At 35.8% G+C, this 12810-nt stretch overlaps 1 pseudogene; it reads right to left on the bottom strand.

Moving 5' to 3' along the window:
• Positions 1-10353: 10353 nt before the first annotated feature.
• Positions 10354-11540, bottom strand: LOC128099564 (bifunctional phosphoribosylaminoimidazole carboxylase/phosphoribosylaminoimidazole succinocarboxamide synthetase-like; annotated as a pseudogene).
• Between the last annotated feature and the right edge of the window lie 1270 nt (positions 11541-12810).

Here is a 12810-nt window from a genome sequence, read left to right as displayed (position 1 = left end):
TTTTATCTAATAAAGTCCAAAGGAGTACCATGGAAACCCCCTAAAACCCAGGCTATTGACAGGGCTATTGGTTGCACTACACAAGCTGATGGTAAGGCACTGTTGTTGAAGACACCACCTACATGACTCATTGAATGTGGGTAAGTGAATCTGCTGCCTACCTAGAGCCTTCACCTATTGAGAGTGTTCATGGTACTGGTAGGTACTCTGCACACTACCAGAGATGAAAGGGAAACACAACCCCTGATGCAATCCTTTTGATCTCAAATGGTGACCTGCCTGAAAGGTACATTGGTGTAGCAGGAATCTTTGAGAGTCTTATTAATAAAATCAAACCTGAGGCCAGTTATTGGGGTGAACACTGGAAGATCAGAGAGACAGAACAAGCCACAGCTAACCTCACCTGGCCAACTTCTCAGTTGATCCTATTTCCTCAGACTGAAAGCTTCTATGTCCTCATCCCAATGGCTCTCAGCTGAACTGTGCTGCTAGAAGCCTGAAAGCTTAACCAGCCAAATGCTCAACCAGCCAAATCCTTAACCAACCAAATACTTAACCAGCCAAATGCTTAACCATCCAAATGCTTCTAGTTCCTGGTCCTCACGCCTTATATATCTTTCTGCCTTCTACCATCACTCCCTGGGATTAAAGACTCACTCCCTAGGATTAAAGGTGTGTGTCACCATGCCTGACTCTTTCCAATGTGGCCTTGAACTCACAGAGATCCCAGATGGATTTCTCTCTCTGGAATGCTAGGATTAAAGGTGTGAGTGCCACCATTTTCTAGCCTCTGTATCTAGTGGATGTCTGTTCTCTGACCCCAGATAAATTTATTAGGGTACACAATATTTTGGGGAACACAATACCACCACATATTGGTGTAATAGTGGCACAAGGTCTGTGAGAGTGACCAACCATCTCATTGAAATTAAGGCCATTGCATGAGATGAAACCTACGCCCAACACTACTTAGGTTGCCACAAACCTGACAAGATAGAGCATAAACTTAGGAGAAAACCAAGTACTACTGCTGTGCTAAATGAACATAGCAATAAAGTGACTTATAACAACATCTTGCTGTATTCAGAGATAGTTGTCTTGCTCATCCATCTCCAGAGATGCAGGATATGGGAATAAACACAGAGAACCACCACTGGACAGTGCTTGAAGAGTGAGAAACATTGGAACACTCAGTCCTAAATGGGATGTCTCCATCAATTCCTTCCCTCTGGGCTCATGGATCTGTGGGGAAGAAGAGGAATAAAGATTGTACAGCCAATGGAGATGTAAGACACCAAAGAAACAAATCTAGATACAACAGGCCTGGCGCACATATGAGATCACAGAGATTTTTGGCAGCTTGCATTATGATAAAGTTTGTGTAATATTTAACAGGTTAATATTTGTAAATGTAAAACTCAAAGTCATGATTATTTACTATATTCACAATAGTGGGGACCAGAGTAAAGATCACTGCTATTATACTCAATATTCTATCACTCCAGCTTTTCCTTAGTTCCCTCACTATAGCTTCTCCTGATCTCCACTTTGTCTCCAGTCTCTGACTCTTCTGCAGTCTTGATAAAAGGAGAGGGCTATAATACCCAAATGTTGGCTTTCTCTTTGACTTATTTCCTTTCCAAAAAGTAAACATTTGTCATGTAACTAAATTTTGTACACGATTATTTTTTAAATGTGCATGTAATGCATAGTGGCTAAAATTGAATTCATTAATGTATTTTTAAAAAAATAATGAGTTCTAAGTGATATCAGTGAAATGTTCAGTTTATCAATCATATATGTCATTGTGTGGTAATAACATGGTCTTACTTCCAGAGAAGACTATTTTGGAAATATCTATATTAGTTACAACCAAACATGTCTTAACTCAAATGTCAATTTAAAGCAACTGACTATATTAATTATTTTCCTCAATGATCATCCCCCCCTCCATTAAAGCCATTTTAATTTATTTAACTCTACAAATTTTCCAACCCTGTAGGTTGGACTGTAAGTCATGAAATAATTTTTGTCTTCTAACTTTCCAAAAAATAGTAAATACATCAAATACTCAATTGGGGTATAATAAGTAGTTTCTCAACAAGATCCATATACACATTTTTTTTCTCCAAAGAAATTTTAGTGTTAGGGTACATGAGAAATCATGCACAATCTCCTTATCTTGTACTGATGAAGGAATCTATAAGTCTTAGGCACAGGTTTCAGATAGCATTCTTTAATTTTTGAAATGCAGTAAAACCAGGCATCTGAAATGCAGCCTGTCATACATCAGTAAATGGAAGTTGTTGGTTTTTTTTTTCATGGCAGACATCGCTTGCATCAGGAGGAGCACACTCTTCTTCATTGACCATGGAACATACAAAAGTAAGGCTCTCACACTATAACCCACATTGCAGTTTAATCAGAAAACATTTATATTGTAAGTGAATGCTAGAGCTCTGACTAAAGGTCAGCCAATGAATATTCAGGGGTGGTGGCTTCATGAGATCATGGAGAAATGACGTCGTATTTAGTGTGCTGACACAAAGAAAGCAAGCTTTTTTCTCTCAAAATAAGAGACAATGTGCACTTTAAGTGTTTGGGTATACCAACAATTAATAAGATGATTTTTTTGGTTAAAAATTATCTTATTAATTCTATTAATCACTCTATATAATTCCCATAAATACAATATAAATACAAATAATTTCAACAAATTTGTTTCTAATGTCTTTCCCCATGTTTGTCTCTGTTATTTCACATTTTCATCAGAAACAACACAAGGAGGCTTTGCCTTCATATTCATATCAAGACAAGTCAAGCTGTATATTTTTAACAATAAGCATACCAATACATTGATTTAAATATGATAGAGTATGAATTTGTAAGTAGAAAATAGATATGATAATAAAATCATACTATTTGTTCTTTGTGAGTTTGAATTCTTAAAACTTGAATAGTTTTTTTGTGAGGAAATTTTCATTCCTAAAAATTGTTGAAGGATACAAGGACATTATGTGTGGAATCACCACATCATTTATTGTATCATGGGAAATTAATAAATACATAATTTAAATAGTTAATAAAATCTTAATTTTGTTTTCTAGGATGTAACATTTCCTAAATCTTTGTATTCATTTATATTAAAATAATTAACAATTAAAATATTAACAAATTTTTGTTATATATTTGCGGTTCTTTTTTTTTTCATGAGAAGATTTAAAGAAATATTACACCACCTGGGATATTTGTTTCCAAAATATACCAGAATGTTTTAGCCATCTTCCAGTGCTCCTTATTACTTACTTTACAAGATGAGTCTACTGTACTACAATGTATTAGACAAAAACTGAGTTATAAACCCAAAGCTCAAAGATATTGTACCTATATGCCTTAAATGTTGTGAGGTTCAGATATCAATATTTATCAGCAATGTATCTCTCAGAAAATTGGTATAGATTTATTGTAGCCAGAATTGAACATGGGGTATTTACAATCATCAACCTATTATGCTTCATGAAGTTTGAAAAATCAGGGTGTATAAATTTTAAGAAATTAGACTTAGTTCATAAACAACTCAGAAGGAAGAGGAACAAGTGCTATCATTTGATCAAGCAATGGTGGTTACAATTTCAGTTTCTACAAAGAAATATTTAACAAATAAAATCAAAAGTAACCAGGTATAGTTATCTCAACACTTGATACTAAGCACCCAATGTTTTGTAATCATCAAACAACAAACAAGAAAAAAGCTTACCAATGCAACATTTTAAAACTAAATCACAGATCATGTCATTTTTAAAATTTGGAAGATGAGTTTAATGATATGGCTTGCATTTGGGAGGAGTTAAATGTGGGTGGGAATGAATACATTCAAAATATACTGTATGAATGTTTGGAATTCTCAAAGAATTAAAAATATATTACAATACCTTTTGCAATTAATTAGCATTGAAGATCAGAATCAATAAAATATGGCACCGATTATTATTTATCCTAAACCATTAAAAGAGTGAATAGGTAGCAAAACTAAAACTGAAACACATCGTGAATTTAAACAAGCTATTTTTGTAAATGCTTACATACCCCACCAACAGCAAAAATATGTGTGGTGCTCTATGCTGTATGTATTCCTTGCTATTTCCAACAAATTATAATCTGTCAACCAAGTAGCAGGTAGCAGTTGGCCATTTTTCTCAGATATGATTTTGAATTATTCATTCTGCAAGACTCAATTATACCTAGCTCAAAAGTTCAGCTCTTTTAAACTTAAAGAACCAGAGTTCTCATGCTCTGTTCTCTCATTAATATATATCAAAACCTGGTTCATTCATTCAAGTCATCACTTTTTCTTTTTATTTATTCTTCCCTCATACAATACAGCCTGACCTCAGCCTCCCATTCCTCTACTCCTCCCAGTTTCCCCTCCCCTTCCCCTCTCCCCCAGCTATACTGCTCCTCCATTGTCCTTCAGAAATGAGCAGACCAGCAAGAGATATCAACTGAACAAGGCATAACAGGATGCAATAAGGTTAAGCATAAACCCTTCTATCAAGGCTGGATGAAGCAACCCAGTAAGAGGACTCCTCCAAGCACGACTAATTTCACAGTCATAGTGCACAATTAGAATGAATCAGATAAGATCACATAGGAAGACTTCAAAGGAATGATTGTTAATATGTTCAAAGAAATCAACAGATGAAAATGACCTAAACACACACAAACAGCTAATTGATATAAAACGTTCAAATGGAATACAAATGGGGAATTTTTTAATTTAAGGTTTTTTTATTCATTTTACATGCCAACCACATATCCCCCTCTCATCCCTCCTCCCACTCCCCACTCATCATCCCCCTTGCCCACCTCCACCCCCTCCTCCAAAAGGGTGAGGGCTCCCATGGGGAGTCAGCAAGGTCTGGCACTTTCATTCCAGGCAGGACCAAGGCCCTCCCACTATATCAAGGCTGAGCAAGGTGTCAAAAGGGGATTTTTTTTAAAATTAAAGAAAAAAACTCTAAAATACTAGAAAAGGAAATTTAAGCAACTCAAATAAAATGCTCTCAACAATGGAATGTATCAAGTGGCTGAAATAACAGCAGAGTTTTGGAGAAATGGCAGAGAAGTTAGAACACTCAGTCATCAAAAAGAATAGATATATCTCATTTAAAGCTTAATGTTTCATTGAAAATTTTATATATGATTATGAAATTTACATAATTTCAGTTATCCCCTGTCCCATATCATACCTCTTCTTATGTCTTTCTCCCTACGCCCCTCAGACTTGAGTTTTCCTTTTATTTGGGTGCCTCAGGACTGACCACTTGAGACTGGGTAACCAATCAGTGGTCTTGATTCTGTAGAAGACTGCTTCTCCTTCAGCAGCCACTTATTGCCTATAGCTCTTCAACAAGGACTGGGGTGCTGAAAAATTTCCCCAATTTAAGTTAGCATATCAAATGATTTTGGGTTTACACAGCCTGAGATTTCATGGGTATACATTGTCTGTCATATGTAGAAGATATTATCTCACAGAAGATAACCCAGTTCTTTAAATTTTAGTCTTTCTATACCCTGTTCTTTTATGAACCATAGGTATAGATCCTATAGTGTTGTTAAAGTAACTGTTGAGGATGGGGTCCTCTTTGTTTATTGTTCTCTATGTTTTGAACAATTTTGGATTTCTGTATGTTTTTCACCTTCTGAGAAAGAAGTTTCTTTGGTAAGGGTGCACTTACCTGTCTATATAAGGATAAGGAGGTAGAATATAGTTAGAAATTATACAAAGGATAGTAGTAAGTTCTCCTGGGGAACCTAGAACTCACAGCCATGGGTAGATGAATTGACTTCTCTTGGGTGAGCATTAAGTACACTTAAACAGTCGTTCGATATTCCCAAGATGTGAGTGCTGCCATTGCTCCTTTGGAGATATCTTGCCACACTGGCTGCTGTTGTGTTTCATGGTCTTTACAGCTGGGGAGGATTACTAGTTATTTTTCTCCTTAGGCAGCTTCCATTGCACCATCTGATTATATGAGAAGCAGTCTTCAGGAAAGAGTGTTCCTGGTTAGTTCCAGTTCCATTTCTCCAAATCCTGTGTTAAAAGTGAGTGGTGTCTTCAAAAATATGGTCTTTCCTTGTGGTTTTGTGAGAAAACCAGGGGCAGTGGCAGCACCTGATATTGATTTGAGGGTTTCTTTGAGGGACTAGGAATTGGACAGATACTCTGGTAGGCAGACAGGAAGAGGAGTCATATCTACACGAGAAGGTGAACGTCCAGGAAGACTAGCATTGTCCACCGCTCTGGACCTGAGACAAAAGCCTAACCTCTTAAATCAAAGATCTTTTTACCCCCCTCATACCAGTGGTATCCCTGCTGATGGACTCATTCCAAAATTTCAAGGCAGGATCAGGATTGTCATACAACAGCTTTGTATCTGTGAGACCAAAAATCTTGTGCCCTCTACATCTCTTCCTTTCTAATTTTTTAACCGCCCAAAAAGGGAAAGAAAAAGTGGCAAAAGAGAGGACAGAAAAAAAATTCATTGCCAACATGGCTGTTCTAATTAATATAGGCATGCACAAGAGAAGTGTAAGAATAGTTACCAGAGGACGACCAAGCAAAGGGGAAGGTATCTTAACCATGATGGCTTTTCAGCTCTGACACAGGGCTTGGAAGAATTAAGCTGAAATGAACTCAGAAGCCTCTTCTTTGGTGATTTTTATTCATAGAAAGCAAAAGTGTTACGGAGGCTGCCTAAAGAGAAAATCAATTAATAGTCCTACCCAGATATAGTGCCTGTGAACCATAGTGATATCCAGCATGGCAGGATATCTCCAAGGGATGAATAGTGGCACTTCCATCTTTGGGATAACCAAGAACTGTCTAGTAGGACTTAAGGCTCATTCATTAGAAGACAATTCATGACTGATATTGTAAATAAAACTACCTACCCATGGCTGTGAGGATCTGAACATCCCAGGAGAACTTACTACTATCATTTGCCTAAACTAGTATAATTTCTAACTGCATTCTACCTACTTATCCTTATACAAACAGATGAGTATACTTGTCACCCTTACCAAAGAAGTTTCTTTTTTCAGCAGAAAGAAATCATGCATAAATCAATAGCTATTCAAAACACAGAGAACAACAAATGATAGGGTTCTCACCCCTAATTGATACTTCGACAATAGTATAGGCCCTATACCTGAAGTTCATGGAAATTTGCAAAAAGGATCACAGAAAGATTGTAAAATCCAGAGTACCGGCTGGCTGCTATGAGAGAATGTCTTCTGTATATGGCAGGGAATGTACACCCATGGAATAGCAATAATATATTTGCTAACATAAACTTCACAGGTACAAGACCATTTGATGTGCTAACTTGGTTATGGAAAATGTTGCTCCTCAACCCTAAATGAACAGCTACAGATAATGACTATTGAGAGCAGGATCATTATTTCCCAGAATCAAGTGATCTGATAGATTTTCCAATCTCAAATGAATACCCTAAAAATATACACATACAAGCAACATTAAGTGGTCTCAGCAGGCTGTATTGTATGCATGTATGTAGATATATTTAATTTAATAATAAACAAAAGGGGGCCATTAATTTGGGAGGATTTCAGGAGATGGGGAAGTCAGCGGAGAAAAGGATATAGAAATGACACAAATACAATACACATGTAGAATATTCTCAATAAATAATTATACAAAATGTTTTTAAACTGAAACAGAAGAAAAAGGTCAGGGTAATTGGAAATGATGTTTTTCAAGCTCTCAAAGACAACTCCATATCCAGTCAAACTGTCACAAGTGAATATTAAGAAAACAATATTCCCTGTGTTAAAATGGAGGCTTACAGCACACATTTCCACCAAGCCAACTCTAAAGAAGCACTTGACAGACTTGCTAAGAATGAAGAAATAGGTAATTATATGATGCAAATCTAAAAAGTAATCATAAAAAGCAGGTCAGCCATTAAAATGGAAATAAACAAACAAAAAAAAGGACAAAGAATTAAACAAAGAGTTCTCTTTCAAAATGTAAACAGGAGAAAAAAAAACTACCAACTAAGCTAACCAAATGACAGGTACAAGCCAAATTATTGGGAACAGAGATAAAAAGATATCCGTGAAATTAAAAACAATATTTTTGCACCTCTCAATAATCGTTATAATAAAACTGGAGAAACAAGAGAAATTTCTAGAAGTACATGGACTACAAAAATTAAAACAAAACCAGATATTCACTTTTAGAATCAAACTATATAACCTCTCATCATATGCAAAAAAATCACCTTCAATTTTAATAAACACCCTATGACAAGTTCTGAAACATCGAAACCATGAGAGAGAAACAGGGTAAGTGCTTCTGGATAGAAGCGTAGATGAGGACGCTCTGAATAGGGCTCTAGCTGTTCAGTGACAACTAACAGTTGAGACTTCCTAAATTAAAAATCCGTATAGCAAAGGAAACAAACAGTTAATCCCACACAAAGACAGAGCTTGCAGAATGGATCAAAATCTTTGCTAGTTAAACATCTGACAGAGAATTAACATCTAGAATATAAATAAAAGAAAAAAAACTTAAAAAGAATCCAAATATCCAATCAATAAATGCACTAATGAAGTGAAAAAGAATTCTTAAAATATGAAAAGCAAGAGTGTTTTATATCCCCTTCCTTGGTAGGCCCTCCCCATGGTGCTTTAGAAACTTCCTGATCTTGGTGACTATTCCAAATGAAACATACACGTCAAGAGTTTCAGAGCTGACATTCACAGATGATAGAGAACCAGAGAAGTGGTGGCGGTTGCCTGTGTCTGAGATACCTCACTCAGGTTTGTTTTTTTTTCCTAACTTTCTTCCATTTACCTACAATATTCACAATTCAACTTTAAACAAAAATAGGTTGAATAAAATTGCATCATAAATATGTATTTTATTTTCATTATCTATCCATTAGCTTATGGATATCTAGAATGTATCCAATAGTTATTGGGGTATTATGAATAAAGATGTAATGAACATTTATGAAAAAGTAACTCTTTAGTAGGATATAAATTCCTTATGGCATATCTTCAGAAATGGGGCACCTGGGTTATATTGGAGACCTGCTTTACTTTTTGAGAAACACTAGTTTCTAAAGTGCTGCTCCAGCTCACACTCTCATCCTAAGTGAAAAGTGTACACTTTCCCCACATCCATGACAACACTGTTTTTATAATCTCAGCCATTCTGACTAGAGTTAAGATGAAATCTTCATAGAGTTTTAATTTGGATTTCCATGATGGCTAGGAATTTTGAACACTTGTAAATATATTTCTTAGCTATTTATGTTTTGCATTTGAAAGCACATTGCTATTCAGTTCCTAGGTCATTCTTGAGTTGAGTTGTGTGTCTGATTATTTAGTTTGCATTGAGTTCTTTGTATATACCATACTTTAAGCCTATTTCAGATATATAGCTGTCAAAAAGTTTTTTACCATTCTGAGGCTGGCTTTTTATTCAGTTGATGGTGTTTTTGCTGACCAGAAACTTTTTTTTAGAGATTCATGTAATAACATTTTCTTAGATAAGGACTGAGAATTTATATACAATGTGATAAGAGATGAGAGGAATACTTTACTTTTATCATATATAATATAAGCATTTCTATTTTCAAACTTGAGTTATAGAAGATCAAAGAGTAAATACAGCTTTATAGCAGGTCATGATTAGCATTTAGAAATGATACCTTGTTTCAAACAAAAGTTATTTTTCTTTTAAATTAAGTGTATATGGGTGTGTCTATGTTTGTGTATTTTTATGTGACTGCAGGTTCATAAGAAAGCAAGAGACATTGGGTTCCCTGAATTAGGAGTAGAGACACACAACATTCATGCAGGGAACCAAACTCTACTCCTTTGCAAGAGAGAAGTACTTACTTTAAACTGCTGAGACACAACTCCAGCTTCATAAGTGGTATTTCTTCTTTAGTGTTATACCTAACTGTGACCATACAGGGAATGAAATATAATTGAACAGTCTTATACTCATCTTACTACCTGTAAAGATTTGTTTTATACAGGTTCTCACTATATAGTCCAGGCTGGCCTTGAACTTAATGGGATCCTGCTATCTCTGCCTCTCAAGTTCTGGAATTACAGGCACATACTACCATGAGATCTAAAACTCAATAACAACAAATACCAATGGACTATTTGTCAACCCCCAAATCTACAGAAGTATTTGTTCATTTGTAAATTTAATTTGTGTTCTCTGATGGAAAATCATCTTGCTTGATTTGTTTTTATATCCACGCTAGGAATCTGTAACTTTTCTTCTAAAAATTAAAAATTAATCTCTTATAAGCTATATTCTTTGATTTTCTTGTCAGCCTGCTCTAAGGACAGCTACCTGTTCAACATGCTTGCTTGCTGTTCAGCTCATACCAAATAGTTGTCTAACCCAAATATCAGTGCAGGAAACTAAGCTGATAATTTTGTGGAAAGTATATTGAACATCCAAGACAACAGGGTGATTAAAAAGATGATCACATATTCTGAGCACCCCAGTCTGGTGTGATGGGAGGTCAGCTGATAACTGGATATATAGGATTACCAGGCATCATGGGGCCCAAGCAATTGTTTCTGCCTGCCACTGCCACAAATACAACAGAAATGTCATCTTCTTAACATTCTGCTTTAATCCTCAAGGTTTCATCAGGTTCTCTGTGGGCAATTGTTACTCAAGGTTCACATGGGTTCCCAAAATTTCTGCAAACCTCATTGTATTTTTGAAAGTGACCAAGATAAGAAGTTGAACTCATCAATACTGTGACCATACAATGACTTATTTCAGAAGCAACTCTCTCTCTGCAACCCACTCAAAGTTTATCTTTATCATCTGGAGTCCCTCTAGTGTCACTGCTTTGAGGTCATGATAAGACTGACTGTCATTCTGCTGTCTCAGATCTGATAAATAGAATCTCAAGGAATCATTATCAATAGATTCAACAAGAACAATCTCTTTATTATTAGTTACATCAACACCAAATTTAATCTTCATATCAGCCAGTGTGCAGTTCTGAAGCAGTCAGGAGTTCTCCAATATTTCAAAAGTACTGGACAACATGACTCATACTCCGAGACCACTGTGGATCATTACTGGCATCTTCCTTAAAGAGTGTCTCTACTTTCAGTGAGTAAAACTTGCATCCTTCCTTTCCAGAAGGATTTCTTTTAAGAACCAGTTGAATTCTTTGGCACACCCGTTCAATTGGAATCATTTCACACTGGGGTGCAATGAAAGCTGGCTCTCCACACTTCCTAGTGAAAACAATTTTGATACATGCTCCTTGTAACAACTGAAAGATACAGCTGGTAGGTTTATTGGAGTTGGCAGATTTGCCTTCCAGGTGGTTCTTTCTACATGCATTTCCTGCGATAATTCTGTCCTGGGACTGCTAGAGGATTCTTCCTGGATAATCTAATGTTTCATGTACTTCTTTTGTCTTGCCCTCAGAGTTGTCTACTGATGTTCCATTACTCATCTATAGTGTTGTCCCGAGTGGGCAGAGAGTGTAAATACAGCAGGAAAGAAGGGCTGCTACTCTTGACTACAGAAGCTGTTGAATTTGAGAGTGCTAATCTGTCAGTTCATCTTATTCTATGTGATGTTAAGTTCCTAGTGAGAAAATCCTTACCTGTGGTGAAAGTTCAGGTGACTTTGATTTTTCTTCTGGAAATTGAGTCTCATGTAAAATGATCTTGATTCACATGGAGTGGAGTTTTATGTAGAGTGAGAGATAAAGATCTAGTTTCATTGTTCTTCACATTAGGTATCCAGTCTTGCCAGCACTAATTGTTGATGCTATCTGTTCTCCAATGTGTTGTTTTAGAAAATCTGGCTGCTATAGGATGTGTGGGCTTCCATGTGAGTCCTTAATTCTATTCCATTGATCAATGTGTCTGTTTTATTTTCAGTACCATGTGTTTTTATTGCTTATTATAATTAGAAATCAGAGATGCTAATAAGTCAAGCAATTTTTTAAATGTGGGATTGTTTTGACTATCTAGAGTTCTTTGTGCTGTAGTTCTGTCTCTTTTGTGAATCCCAGTTTTAATTTCTGTGTTTCACTTCTAACTCAAGGGGAAGTTGGGAAATTAGGAAGGGACATTAAATGTGACATGCTTCACTAGACAGATGATATAGGTAAAACGAAAGTATAGCAGAAGAATATTAGATGTGGAAAAATGTAAGCAAGGAGGGACATTGGAAGATGGGAGTGGTAGGTCAGGTGTTGAGAAATAGGGTTAACCTAAAGAATGGATATATAAGAAAGCCATATGGCAACCTACTAATAAATATAATTATAAAAGTCAATAGAACAAATGTGATGTGAAAAATAAATGGGGAGTAGTCATACAGAGGATTATAGTTTGAAGCTAGGTCATGTGGATGAGGGGACGGAGGAACAAAATGAGTAAGAAGTGTGTTACCAAAGAATAAGGATGTATGAAAACACACTATGGAAAACCACTAGTTAGTGAACTAATTTCAAGTTTTTTTTTAAATGGAATCAAAATACATGTACACTGCATGTTTGAAAAGAATTGCTTCCAGAAGACACAGTGATTAAAGAAAAACCACAGCGGCATGCATGAGATGCAAGTTGTTACAACAGAGTTCAGGATTCAGAAAATTAAATTTTCCTAAATTTTATTTATAATGTGATATATTTATGGTGTTTCAAGACATTGTCCTAATTCTAGATAAAACAGCAATATTTTAATTCACTAAAAATTCTGATAAGAACTCTT

Source organism: Peromyscus californicus, unplaced genomic scaffold (genome assembly GCF_007827085.1).
Source record: "Peromyscus californicus insignis strain IS unplaced genomic scaffold, ASM782708v3 Scaffold_6__1_contigs__length_162567912, whole genome shotgun sequence".
NCBI classification, from domain to species: Eukaryota; Metazoa; Chordata; class Mammalia; order Rodentia; family Cricetidae; genus Peromyscus; species Peromyscus californicus.
Note: the sequence above shows the minus strand (reverse complement) of the source record. Positions and strands in the feature narration are given on the sequence as shown.